At 41.2% G+C, this 14,987-nt stretch overlaps 1 protein-coding gene across 7 annotated transcripts in view; it reads left to right on the top strand.

The window, feature by feature from the left end:
• RALYL (RALY RNA binding protein like) overlaps window positions 1-14,987 on the top strand; it is a 675,637-nt gene that overhangs the window by 613,653 nt on the left and 46,997 nt on the right. The window lies entirely within an intron of this gene.

Genomic DNA, 14,987 nt, shown 5'->3' with positions numbered 1-14,987 from the left:
CTCAGTGGTCTTCTCTGGGACCACAGCCAAGCCAGTTCTTTTTGGTATAGCCAACCAATGAAGCATTTATTAAGAAGTTAAAGCAGTAATGCATGCTTCTTAATATTTTTCCATTTTGTACCATGGCAGTATTCACAGCTCACATGGGTACTTGTCCACGAGATGCATATGACTGCCGATGTCAGGTGGACAGTAGTAAACTATGATATCTGAAAAAGTTTTTTTTAGTCTTCTATTGGCCATACTGCTGACATCATTATTTTTCTTAATTGGAGTAGCAAGAGAAAGACGTTTAGCTACCCAATCCACCAGTGTGTGTCTGTGTGTTTTTTTTTTATTGTTATCCTGGGTCCCATGATTAGTGATACTATATATGTATAGGTTTACATACTTTTTTTGGCCAATGTGGACCCTGAATTAGCAAGACTTTTCACACCTGAAATTGTCGGGCCTAAATTTTAAAAGGTGCACGGCATCAATAACAAGGCAAAACAAACTCTAGCACAAAAATCCCCATAAGTTTATATTTTCAGAAAGTACACATCCCAAGAAATTCAAATATGGGTAGGATGTATTTCCCTACAAAAAGCGCTGACCTTAAATCATTGGTCTCTAGTGGAGCGTCAAGGGGGAACTGCCTCCCATGCCTTGGCCTCTGGCTTACTTCACCCGGGTGATGTCAGATGTGGGTAACGTCAGGCCGGAAGTCAGACTGAGGCTGCTGCCCATCACTGGGGGAGAGGAGGAAACCCCTCAATTTCTTTTCATTTAAAATAATTCAGACTACTTTTTGTGTTCTGGGTTATTTAATCTCATCTACACTTTTTTGAGGTGTAGATGAGATGCTCCATCGGGCAGGAGCTGATTTAAAGCCCGGTCGGCTGGAGAAGTGCAGGACGTACAACGTATTTCATAAGGGCCTCCATGTTGCAGGCTTTCATGACGTATGTTGTATGTTCATAAGAGACTGAATAGATTAAAGCAGCAATCCCACCCAACTAACTACAAAGCTGTACTGCTGTCAAGGGTTGGTCTTCGGCTAGAGTGGATTCCAGTGGTAGGAACAGCAGGAAGCGTGGTAGAGGTCACAAGCAGAGGTCAGAGACAGACCAGGTACTGTAGTCTCCCGTCTCCCTCTGTGTAACCTGGAGTCCAAAATTCTCTCCACAATGAATTCCTCTTCGTTATCCACTAAGACAGGATCAGAGGGAGGAAGACTTTGTCGAGTAAATGGATTCTCTTGGAATGGTTTCAGCAGAGAGGTGTGAAAAAACGGGTGTATTTTAATAGCCTCTGGGAGTTCTGGTCTAAAGGACACTGGATTTATCAATGCAGAAATGCGGAATGGCCCAATGCATTTTTGTCCCAATTTAATGGTTGGAACTTTCAATCGTAAATTTCTCGTTGAAAGCCAGACCTTTTCCCCAACATGAAACTCTGGTGAGGGTCTGCGGTGTTGGTCTACTGCTCTTTTGTTCCATGCTTGAGCCTCACGAAGTGTCTCTTTGAGGGTCTCCTGGACGTCTCACAGAATCTCAAGTTTCTCCGTAACTGCCGGAATTGGACCCTAAGAAGGAAAACGAGGAATAATGGAAGGATGTAATCCAAAGTTTTAGAAGAATCGACTCTTGTGTCCAGGAATGTGAAAAGTCAATCCAGTCATATCCCGGAGTGGCAAACAAAACAAAAGCCTAGTTTTTTCTTTCGGTCTAGCCATTCGATTGTGGATGATATCCAGACGATAAATGTAACCGGATTCCTAGAGAGGAATAAAAAGTTCTTCAAAATCTTGAAGTGAATTGCACCCCTCTATCAGAATTCATCTGGAACCCCGTGAAACCGGAATACCTCTTTCAAGATCAACTTGGCTGTCTGGTCTGCAGAAGGTGCAGCAATGAAGTGAGCCATCTTTGTAAGTCGATCCACTACTAAAAGAATGGTATTATGTCCACTTGATCTGGGTAGGTCAACAATAAAATCCATTGATACTGACCCCCAAAGATGAGTAGGAATTGGAAGAAGCTGTTGCAAACCCACAGGGGATGCTCGAGGAGTCTTTGTTCTAGCACTGGTCTCACAGTAGAGTACATAATTAACATCTTGTAATATTTTAGGCCACCAAAAAGAGCGGACAACAGTTCCTATGTCTTGAGGACATCTGGGTAGCCGGCAAGTCAGGAGTCGTGCATTAATTGGAGCACTTCTAATCTTACCTCTCTAGGGACAAACAGACGGTCCTTACAGTTCCGCAGACCATCGCTTAGAAATAGTTCAGCTTCTGGTGGAGGTTTATTAAGAAGAGGGTCGTTTGAGCAGGCTCCCTTAATTCGTGTGAGGAGATCTGCAGAAAACGTAACAACCAAAAAATTCTTCTTTGGTAGAATAGTTCCTTCTTGCGCTTTATCTGAATACGGATTGGGTAATAACCGTGACAGGGCGTCAGCCTTCCCATTCTTGGAGTTCGGGCGGTATGAGATGTGGAACTGAAATCTTGCGAAGAATAGCACCCACCTGGCTTGTCGTACAGACAGTCTCTTTGCGGATCAAATTAATTCTAGGTTCCTGTGATCCGTAAAGACTGTAACTGGATGATTGACCCCCTCAAGTAAATGCCTTCACTCTGAAAATGCAGCTTTTATCACCAAAAGTTCCTTGTTCCTGATGTCATCATTTCTTTCCGCTGTTGACATTTGGTATGAATAGAAAGTTCAAGGATGAAGGAGCATCTTGGGTCCAATTCTTTGTGAAAGGATGGCACCAATGGCAGAGTCGGATGCATCCACTTCCATGACAAATGGTAGTTCTGGATTTGGATGAATGAGGATAGGGGCAGATGTGAAAAGTGACTTCAACTTTCCAAATGCTGCATCCGCTTCAGGGGACCATTTGAAGGGGAATTCTTTCCGTGTGAGCCGGGCGATTGGGGCAATAATGCCAGAGACATTTTTAATAAAACATCTATAGAAATTAGCAAAGCCCACAAATCTCTGAATGTCCTCATTTCGAGGAATTGGCCATTCAACCACGGCTTGAATCTTGCCTGGGTCCATACTCCAACCCTCAGGGGAGATGATGTAACTGAGAAATTGCATGCTGGTCTTTTCAAATTTGCATTTTTCTAATTTGGTATACAATTTATGCTTTCGGAGACGCTCTAGTTCGATCCGGACATATTTCTGGTGATCCATAATGTTACATGAGAAGACAAGGATATCATCTAGGGATGGCACTACGAATTGGTCCAGTAACACTCGGAGAACATCATTGATTAAATGCAGGAAAGTAGCAGGAGCATTAGCGTCCAAGGGGCATCACCAGGTATTCATAATGTCCATAACGGGTTTGGAAGGCTGTCTTCCACTCGTCATCTGGTCGGATGCGGACCAAATTATACGCCCCATGGAGATCTAAATTGGTAAAGATCTTGGCTGACCAAATTCGTTAGAATAGTTCGGGAATCAGAGGTAGCGGATACCTGTTCTTCACATTGATCTTATTTAGTTCCCGATAGTCAATGCAGGGACGTTGAGAACAGTCTTTCTTTCCCACGAAGAAGAGAGCAGCGCCTGCTGGGGAAGTGGAGGGCTGAATGAACCCCTTCGACAGGTTCTCCTGTAGGTAGTCATTGAGGACCTTCAATTCTGGTTCTGAGAAGGAATAGATTCTTCCAAAAGGAATGGCAGCACTCAGTAGTAATTCAATGAGGCAGTCGTAAGAACGATGTGGGGGAAGCTTATCCACGTTCTTCTTGTCACACACATCCAAAAACTCGGAGTATGGAGTTGGCAGTAGATTTTCTTGGGGCCAGGAAATCTTATGTATTCCCACACACTCTGGTATAGGAGTTTTAGGCACGCTAGCTGGCAGTGCTCCGAGGGAAACGTGAGTGTCTTGGTCTTCCAGTCGATTTTAATTGGATGTAGATCATCAGCCATGGAATTCCAAGGATCACTGGAAACAACGGTGAAGGAATAAGACTAAATTAAATCTTCTCCTGGTGATTGGGCTCAATGATTAGTTTTACGTTACTTGTCTCATGGGTAACAGGTCCAGAGCTTAAGGGAGAATCATCAACGACTTTCATCCATAAAAGTCTGTGCCGCCCCTGAGACGACCATTACTGTGGTTGGAAAACTGTGTTTCCTCCTCAACTATAATAGGAACCTGGAGGTGCGGGTGTAGAGAAGGAGGGTTATCTTTATTTTGAGAAGCAGAGAAAACAGTCTTTGAAATTGCTGCAGCTGATTTCTCCACGAGCTCTGTATAGAAGACCGCCTGGACTTATTTGGGTAATTGGCAAGCTAGTGTCCACCCTTTCCGCAATACAAACAGATCTTCTGTTCGGCGTCTATTCCTTTCCTCAGTTGATAGGTCCCCGCAATGTGTTTACTTTCATCAGTGCCTCATCCTCCCTGGAACGTCTTTGGGTGCTGGCATCTCTTAACACCGAGGTTGCTTGGCATGAACCCCTGTGTCTCCAATCATCTTTCCTTAAGCCTGCGATCAATTTGGATTAGTGTTGTACCGGTAATGTTTTATATAAAAAAAAAATGGGTAAATCAATAGTTCTACCTGGCCAGGTACCGGGTTACCCGGTTGGCACTTACTCGCAGGGTGGAGGAAGACCGTGGAGACATCTATGAAGAGCAGTATCAGAAGTGGGTCTTCAGCTTGTGCAGGTAAGTGCCAACCGGGGACCTGGCCAGGTAGAACTATTGATTTTGGCCGGGTGCTGCCACAGGTAAGGGATGACAGTACCCACTTCTCAGTTGCCGGGTCTGGGTAATGTCCGGGTAGTTGAAAATGTGCCAGGTAACGGGTAATTCAGGGTACTTGGTACATCACTAATTTGGATGCATAAATGGACAAATTCCTCAAATCTCTCTGGAGACACCACCCAGGCTAGTTCGTCTTTAATTTGCTCAGGGAGACCCTGCCGAAAATGATACCTTTTGCGTGGCCTTATTTCACTCAGTATCGGTAACCCATCTGCGGAATTCAGCAATGTACTCGGTTGCCAAGCGTCTTCCTTGACGAAAATTGTTCAGAGTTGCCTCAGCGGTTGAACCACAATTTGGGTCATCAAAAATCAGACTCATGGCTTCAATGAATCCCTCCAGATCCCTTAGTAGTGGGCTATCCTGTTCTAACATAAGGGAGACCCAAGCAAGGGCCTCATCCTTGAGCAGGGTTATGATCAGTCCAACCTTGGCTTTGTTGGTATTATAGATAGTGGGCTGAAGCTTAAACAGAAGTCTCCATTGATTAAGGAAATCCCGTAATGATAGTTATTTCCCCCCCAAAAAATTCTGGAAGGGGTACCCGGGGCGCGGTTTGCACAGGCACAGTGTTTTGAACAAACGCAGCGATTAAAGCTGCACGTAGTTCACGCTTTTTAGCTTCTGCCTGCGAACGAGCGGACGGCATGTTCGTCTGAATGGAGGGCACATTCTTCCAAGCGGACTTCATGTTCTTCCCAGCGGGCACCATGTTCTTTCACGCGACCAAGACGATTGAAAACATGTCATTGATGTTCTTGGAAACCAACCATGGCACGTTGCAAGTCAATGTGTCCAAGCCAGGGTCAGGTCTGTTCCGGCGAAATCCATGGTATGGCCTGTTTATTCTGCCAAGGGTTGGTCTTTGGCTGGAGTGGATCCCAGTGCCTGGACCAGCAGGGAGCGTGGTAGGGGTCACAAGCAGAGGTCAGAGGCAGGCGGCAGATAGCGGAGTCGAGGTCACAAGCAGAGGTCAGCAACGAGGAGACAGGTTAAGGTCAATAGCAGCAGCAAACACAGGAACCAAGCAGGAGCTGGGGAACCAGTATAAACAGGCACAGAGACCGGAAGGGGAAGTTTATAAAGACAGGCTGAGAGGTAGAGCAGAGGTGTCCGGTTTCAGGGTCTGGAATGTTCCGTGAGAGAGCTAGCAGAGCAGCAGCAGCAGTCCCGGTGGACAAGTATAGGCACTGCAGGCTAGAACATGACAGCTGCACTATTTTGAGCTAAATTGACCTCTCGATTCGTGAGATACTTCTCAATTAAGTTTTCAGTGTTATTTCCTGGTTTTTAAAGATATTTATATTTCCATCCAATAGAAAGCTGCATCCAATCATTTTGTGGCTTCCTATTGGCCTATGGGATCCGTAGCATTTGGGAGCCATTTTGTGTTCCCTGCAGGGAGTTTTAACAATAATGGTAAGTATCTCTGGAATCGGAGAGTGGGTAATGGGATCCCAAGAGCGGAAAATAGTGATTTAGCACAATGGGACCTCTTCCAATGGTGCCTGTGTGCAAAATATTGAGGGTTACAAAAACCGAGGCACAGGGATTGGTGCTTCGAGAGCATGTGTGTGCAGTATTCGTGTTAATTGTTTGGTTATTCCAAAATGTGGTCTGGTTGACATTTACTGAGAGTGGTAAGGAACACCACCAACCTATTATGATGCCGAAACTATTGCATTCAAAACACGGACCGATCCTGCGCTATCACAGTTTACAGAATATGGGCCGTAATATACATTTTGTGTGACATAAATTATAGGGAGTTAGATTGAAATCTTTCTAAATCCCTGAGGATAGAGAGAGGAAAAAATACCATCAAATATGAAGTTGAGTTACTTTGGATTAAAATGTGATTTTTCATTTAGATTTTTGGCATTCAGTCTAGTTCCATGGGTATCTGAAATGTGTAGACACACAGATTAGCGACTTTTCAGGGCATGCTGCCATGCATCAAAGCATGAATAGAGAAATCACTGCTGCACACAGTATTTATTTTAGATGGAACAATCATTTTCTAGTTATAACAAGTCTCTTTCTTTTGTGCAAAAACATATGTATTGTTATATATATATATATATTTGAAGGACAACATTGTGAAGGGACACGTGAAACACAATATCTTCTAAAGCCTGATATAGCAAGATAATGTTAACTATGTATTCACTGCTGAAGTCTCTTCATGAGAAGTCTGTTCCGATGTACATGAAATTAAATTATTTTTTTTTAGAATCAGTTCTGCAGTATTAGATATTACTGTGCATTTTTTTTTAATTCCTAATGCAATTTGCAAGTTTTTAAAAAAATTTTTTATTTACTGATGATAATCCTGTGGATGCTACAGCAGCTATTTAGAAAGTAATATCCATTTCCTCTATTAAAACAAGCTCTCTCGCACACCTTTTTGAGCTCTAAGCTTTGGCAACACAGTATCACAAACAGATCTGTTGCTGTGTTCCAAACGCAGACTGTCTATTGCTCTGAAAGTTGTAGCAAGAATATGTTTTATACATGCTTTACATAAGAAAAGAATAAGGTAAGTAGTATTGCTGCTTTAAAGCTAAACTTTGAATATTTGGTTGCAGATGCAAACTGTGAGCATCACACATTGTGATTTGTTCTTGGTTCTCACAACACCAAGTCAAATAAAAGCAATTCTGTTAACAGCAATCAATTCTTATTCATGGTCTACTTGAAGCTGTGATATACAGATTAATCATGAGTACATGCGTATGACAAGGTCTTCAGCAACACCTGATAAGCGGGAACAGTACTTACATTCTCAATTCATGTCATTTTTCTATTTATTTCTGTTTTTTAATGAGTTATGGTTTATTATTCATTGATAGGAAAAGGATAATGCACCTCTACAGTAGTTTTAAAAAAGATATATTATATTATTTAGGAATAGTCAAGATTTTTATCCAGCATTAGCTGCCAATATTAAAATGAATTTAAAAAAAAAAAACAATCTACCCTATGACAGTAATAATACAACATGTTGTACCATTATCTAACAGTTAAGCCAATTGGGTTAAATCTGCTCCTCCAACTAGGACATTAATTGCCAAATTATGACTTTTTTTTGGTGTATGTATATTTTCATTTATATAGTACCAATGTATGCAGTGCTTTACAAAATACAAGGGCATTGGTAGTACAATAAATTCAGCTAATATACGATGGGAAAGGGAAACCTTGCCCTGCTCCCTTGTATGCCTGGCGTAGGGGAAGGAGTTGGTGGATGGTAGTGCCTGACCATGAGGTTTGTAATTAGCTATGTGGGTGTGCAAAGAAGTAGTCGTGACCTTTTAAAAATGCTGTGTTTAGAATGTGTGCTTTTAGATTTGATTAGAACATGCAGAGGTACAGTGTACAGGTGTGAGGGTGTTGTATAAGTAGGGGGAAATTTGTATGAGCGCGTAGGAGACAAGTATGGGTGTAGCGAGACTGATTTATGAAGAAGTGGTAATGATGTATGAGAAAAGTGTAGAGCTTTGAAGGTAGGTGAGGAGGAGATCTTTGCAAATGATGCAAAATTGTATGGGAATCCAGGAAATTTATTTTACTTGGCGCAGACAATGTTCCGTTGAAAAGTGAAAGGATTCTAGCTGGAACATTTAGAATAGATTGCAATGGAGAATGTTGTGAGACAGGGAGACCTGGTAGTAGTAGGTTACAATAATCAAGACTGGCGAAAAGGGCATGCATTTGAGATTTACCAGTAGAGTGAGAGAGGAAAGGGAAGAACTTGGTCAGGTTACGGAGTAAGAAGCGACAAGTTTTGTCCAGAACTTCATTGCGAATGGATAAGGAGAGGGGTTACTGTTTAGGATTAGCCAAATGTCACGCCTATGCAATGTGCTTTAGTTACTGGATAGGTGGTGCTTTTCTTCCTTGGGATGCAAAAAGTCTCAATGGTGCCTCATGAAACTAGCACTACTTAGTAAAAATTGGCCATCACATTGATATATTGTAGCCAAGACAATAAGTAACTTAGAATTGGTCAGTAGGTTTGAGTTTAGGCGTGGACAGGCATATCTTGCACAGAGGTGGTACCTGAAGTCAAATGAGTTGTTGTCGTCACCAGTGTGTGTGTGTGTGTGTGTGTGTGTGTGTGTGTGTGTGTGTGTGTGTGTGTGTGTGTGTGTGTGTGGTGAAACAAGGAGAGGTCCTGCAACAAAGCTCTGAAGTACAAGCAGAAATATCAAACTGGGAAGAAGACGTGTTATTGGAAAAGTAGTGGGAGACATAGAAAGAAACCGAGGATAGGCGCTGTGTGATTTGCTTTGTAAACATGATGCAAGGCACACCGCACCCCTGATTATTATCTAATTTTTTTCAGCTTTAATTGATACATAACTGAACATTTAACAACAAACTAAAACAAATTAGCGCTTTAAAGACCCCCACCGTAATGTGAAAAAGCGTGCAATATACCAATATAATTATAAATAACTATATAAAAAATATTATAATTCTATTCTTTTCCCCTGCCGCCTTATTCATTAAAACAAGTGTTTCTTCTTAAAAGTTTAAAAAGTCTTGGGCGCACGTGCGGCGTGCTTGTGATTGGCTGCCTAAGAAGTGAGCTCCGCTTGAGTCCGTCACTAAAAACGGACTAAGAGCAAAAATATGAATAAAAACGCCAAAAAGCATGCCCCAAACAACGGTCCTAGAGGTTGCAAGATTTTTTTCACAAAGACACCATGCCACAAGGGGAATCTGAAGATGGCAGCTCCCAGAGTGTGTTCTCGGGGCCCTCTTCATCTCCAGACCCAGAGAGAGAGGAGACTAGGTTTACCAGAGAGGATCTGGAAGTCCTACTGGAAAAAACACAAGGACAATACAACTGGAAATTCAAAAAGCAGTGACTTATCTGAAGCAGGAGATAACTTTCCTGGACTCCAGGCCTGGTGTGCTGGAAGCCAAAATGGACAACACCGGTCAAAGACAAATGAGCATGGTGGACAAGATGGTCAGGTTGAAAGAAGAGATCGCACAGTTCAGACACCATAGAAGACCTCGAAAATAGGGGAAAACGCCAGAAACTGCAAATAAGGCATATCCCGGAATCAATCTCGATAGAGGAGCTGCAGCCCTTCCTAAAGAGATTATTTCAATCACTGGTGACCGAAGTGAAGGAGGAACTCCTCATACTGGACAGGGCCGTAGCTCCTTGAAGCATCATCCCAAATAAGAAGGGGGACGTGATCTTAAAGCTCCACTATTTTTCTACAAAAGAAAAAATACTCCATGCAGGGAGGTACGGGCATTGACTTTGAGGGACTCTCCATCCAGGTATTTAATGCTCTTGCTCGGGTCACCATTGAACAGAGGAGAAGTATGAAACAAATTATTAACCTCTTAAGAGGTAAGGGGATTAGATATAGGTGGGGTTTCCCCTTTCGCCTGGTCATCATACGAGATGAAATTCTGTACAACTCTCAATCAGAACCCCGGAGGAGGCCGACAGCCTTCTGGAAAGCCTGGACCTTTTGTCCACTGAGGGATCGAGAGCGACCTCCGGATAATGGGAGGCCTCGGCCAGAACCGGACTGGCAAACGGCTTCGTAAAGCTCGAAGGAAAAGGAACTCCTCAAGATCGGAGAGGGAAGCCGCAAGCTAGAATCACAAGTCGCTTCCAGATGCTTCTGCCATAAGAAGGGTAGGTTTTTGGGTATACAAGAATCATTAGCTGGAGTTCTGTAGCTGTTATTGCCAGCATCTATGCTCCAAATGACCACCAAAATTATTTTTTGTAGAGGATCTAGACCATCCTCAAAGAATGGGGGATTTACCGGTCATATTAGGAGGTGACTTCAACCTTGCTATTAACGACGAGTTTGACAGATCAACTCAGGGCTCCCACACCTCTAAAAACAAAAAGGAAAAATTCAAAAATATGATTGCTGGTTCGCCACTGATTGATCCGTGGAGAGCCATGAACCAAACTCAAAAGGACTATATGTTCTACTCCCCAGCCCATGGAACCTAGTCAAGAATAGACTAGTGCCCGGAGGGACAGTAAACTTAAGGAATTTTTACCCCATACACCACAAATTGTATATAAAAGGGCAAAATATTTCAAATTTGCTTTAGCTCCTAGCTGCCCCCATTAGTGTTGAGAAAGAAAGAAAGGAAAAAGAAACAAGGTGATGTAAAGATCTCAAAGGGTACTTTAATTGTTTTAATTGTTTTAATTGTATTGATTGTAGTTAGTAAAAAATGTAACAAATTCAAGTCAAATGTAACCAATAAGGAATTTGAAATGGAAACATTTATGAACTGCAAGAGCAAATTCATAATCTACTTGTTAGGCCGCGCTTATAGTGCCGGCGACGTGACGTCGCCCGAAAAATGCATTGCCGCCGCGTGCGCTTATAGTTAGCGCGACGGCGCCATCACGAAAACTGGTAGCCAGCAAAATTTGGTTTTTCAAGGGCTGTCGCCTCATGTGATAGCCCTTGAACCAATCAAATGTCAGGAAACCTGCGACGCCGCCGCCCGGCAAAATATAACTTTAGCCTGTGTCGACGTGTGACGTCACTCGTCGCCATCGACGGCTCTATATGCTCGGCCCTATAATGCACTTGCGGCTTACAGTATGTTGAGGACAGATAGACCCCGAAAAAAAGATTGTCAGAACACGTCTATAATATCAAGAGGTTTGACAACTAATAGTGTTCCCAATCATTATAAAATTGAACACAATCAAGACCCCAAAAGTCTCCTATGTAAAAGGATAGATTGTTCTATCCAGACGTGAGATTTTTGGGATTTATACTCTAAACACATTGGTCCCGATGGCCTGCATATGCAGTTTGATTTAGCATCTTTTTTTAAAAAAAATAACTCGAATCAATTACCTGGCTACAAAAGTTACCGTTTAAATCATTTTGTAGTTTCATATCCACATTTTCAACCAACTTTTTTAATTATTTTTTTTATTGTAATTTTAAAGTCATTCATTATGTATTCGTGTATTTTATACATTTATCCATTTGTTTCATATCTGTGAAATTCAATAGTACAAGTGATATTCATTGCATTTTTTTTCTGTAAGAAACCCCCCCCCCTTTTTGGGCAGGATGCCAATGGGTAATTTTTTTAGACTATAAAGAGCCAGTAGAGACATTATGGCATCAATACCCCTGAGGAAGTGACCAGTCTAGGTCACGAAACGCGTAGGGTGGAGCCTAAGCCGTAGCAACATGGAGAGGGAGCTGACTGAGTCACAGTGATGTCATCAGGGGAGGAACGGCTTGAGTCACGGCCGCGAGGAGATAGACGCCAGGCTCTGCATCTCATGCTGCGGACAGCAGCCTTTTAAAAAGTACTAAAGACCGTGGACATTGCAAGTTTTACTCCATGTCCTGCACAATTAATAAATATTATTGTATTTCACTGCATTTTCTTTTGAATTGTGGGCAACATTACCACTAGCACAGAGAATTCTCTGGCCAAGCTATTCAGCTGAAGACTGACCTTGGATTCATCAACTTGCCGGTCTGATTCAATCGGCTGCTTTTACCATCTTACTACTGTAAGTAGAAGTAGGCAATCGTGGTTCTATCAGTGATTCTGTGGACAATATATTGTGCTACGGTTTTCTCCTTGTCTCGGTTTACTCTACAGAGTTGTGAGTTCCTTGAAGTGAACATCTGAGAATTATTGTCTCCATTGATGTCAATCTGGGACTGTGTTTTGGCTTTTCTCAATTTTGTGCCAAGGGAACTTTGCTCTATTCTACTTTTTGTATTTTTCAAGTTTTACGAAGAACTTGTTTTAGTTCCCCAGGCTGCCATATCTCTTATAGAGACTGATTTCACTCTTTATTTGGATATTTATTGCACAACGTTTGCACTGATAATTTATTATTACTATATGGGAGAAGGAGCTGGACACTGATTTGCACTGAGTTTGAAACAGGGGAACCTGGTTCAATTCCTGGTCTCGGCTCCTTGTGACCTTGGACAAGTCACTTTATCTCCCTGTGCCTCAGGCACTAAAAACATAGATTGTAAACTCCATGGGGCAGGGTGTGTATCTGAAAATGTCTCTGTTAAGCGCTACGTAGAACTAGCAGCGTTATACGTGAACAACCAATTAATTATATAAAGCTGTGAGTGGAGTACCTCAGGGATCGGTACGGCTTTTTAACTTATTTATTAATAACCTTGAGGTTGGCATAGAGACCAAAGTCTCCATCTTTGATGATGACACTAAATTGTGTAAGGTAGTAGAATCAGAGCAGGATGTAATTTCTCTCGAAGGACTTTAAGAAACTGGAAACTTGGGTATGTAAATGGCAGATGAGGTTTAATACAGCTAAATTTAAGGTTATGCATTTGGGAAACAAGAATAAACAGGCAATTTACAAATTAAATGGGGACAAATTAGGGGAATCCTTGTTGAGAAGGATTGTAGACAACAGGCTTAGCAATAGTGCCCAAACCTCGCTTCTCAAACCGTCTCCTCTATATATCTATATCCCCTGTGATGTCCTTGTCTCCAGGCAACACAGGAGATTAGCGTCTGCTGACTAACCCCTAATCCTGTGTAATGGGAAAGTATCACACTATGTGGGTACGCATCATTAACCCCTACAAGGCCATGGTAATCCTGTAGTGGGGTTGCGTATGCATAGATTGATTTTACTTTATATTATTCTGTATTATATCTGGCATTGATTTTGTTGTTCTGCTCCAGTTTTGCATTGGGCATACTTTGTTAAATATATTCCTTCAAGATTTTAAATATTGAGCTCATTAACTTGTGCTTTAAATGTTATGATAGCATGACCCTTTCACTTTAGCAGTTGGCAATTCTAATTTAACTGCACCCCAGTTTCAAGGAATGACCCCTTTTTATTCCTTTACCAGTCTTCATCATAACCCCTCTTATATTGACTAACTCTCCGTATTTATCAGGGAGAGTACCTCAAAATTCTCTCTTTTTTTTCTTCTTTTTTTTTTTAATCAACTTGAAAGAAAGATCTCTTTGCCCTGTCCAGGTCAAAGGAAAATATAGAGCTCTCCTGCAGTATCTCTCTCAAAAAAGTTTTCACATGTTGGCCACTAGTAGGTCCCCCCCTCCTGAATTTTTGAGTGGCACCTGTCATCGGAAGCTCTTTCATTATTCATGAAAAATATGAATACTAACATTTTCTAAACACACACGTAGTGTTACAGTACATTAAAATCAATTAAAAAGCAGTAAATGTAGATTAAGCCTAAATATAAAGCAAATTTGTAACTAATGAGAAGGGAAAGTATTTGATGCTCAAATGAATTGAAACAAATTATTTCCACAAACACTGGAAACAGACTGAAAGTATAGAGTTAGAAATTCCAATATTTAGTCACGCATGATCCCCTCATTGAATTGACTTTTTTTTTTTTTTTGGCATTAAAACGTGCATATATAATTTGTTTACTTGAGTTGAAATATAATCAACATATTGCAATACGTTTTTCAAGATAATAACAAAGTAGATCTAATAAGAGCACAGACTTCAAAGGAAATACTGGAAATTTTATTCATTGCATCTTTGAGGCTACTCTTTGTTAACATTCTACATTATTTCCAGGTATTTTGCCTTCAATGGAACCATAAATAAACTTATTTATTCATGTATGTTTTTTTCATCAAATAAATACTGATTTATTAGTTGAGAACAATGAGTTAAACACAAGATACTGAAATTAAACCGGAAAACAAAATGTTGAACTTACATTATTTCGTTTTTTAACCTTTTGTATCGTACATTTAATATGCAGCACAGACATTCCTTGTTCTGATTCCTGCTGAAATTACATTGATAGATTTGCTGGAAATATTTGTATTCTATTCTACTTATACAAAAAGCACCTTTTCAGTCTTCGATTAATCATTCTAGCAGTGCAAAGGATCTGACTAAGAACTGTTGAAAATGTATTTATAAGTACCACGGCTATGCAATTCATCTTATAGAAGTAATTTCTCTTAGATCAGAATTCTGTTCCTTTTCATTATACATCTTTTGAAAATGAATTTGCACAAATTCACAGATCACATATAACCCTAATGAGTTTTTCCTCTAAAGAAAGAAAGGATGACTACCGTTGAGTGCTATTGAATGTGAAAATATGCTGAAAAGCCACTTTAAAAAGCTTTTATCATCACACTGAGCATCATTTTGGCATGAAATGACATAAACTAATG

This window comes from Ascaphus truei, chromosome 2 (genome assembly GCF_040206685.1).
Source record: "Ascaphus truei isolate aAscTru1 chromosome 2, aAscTru1.hap1, whole genome shotgun sequence".
Lineage (NCBI taxonomy): Eukaryota > Metazoa > Chordata > Amphibia > Anura > Ascaphidae > Ascaphus > Ascaphus truei.
Note: the sequence above shows the minus strand (reverse complement) of the source record. Positions and strands in the feature narration are given on the sequence as shown.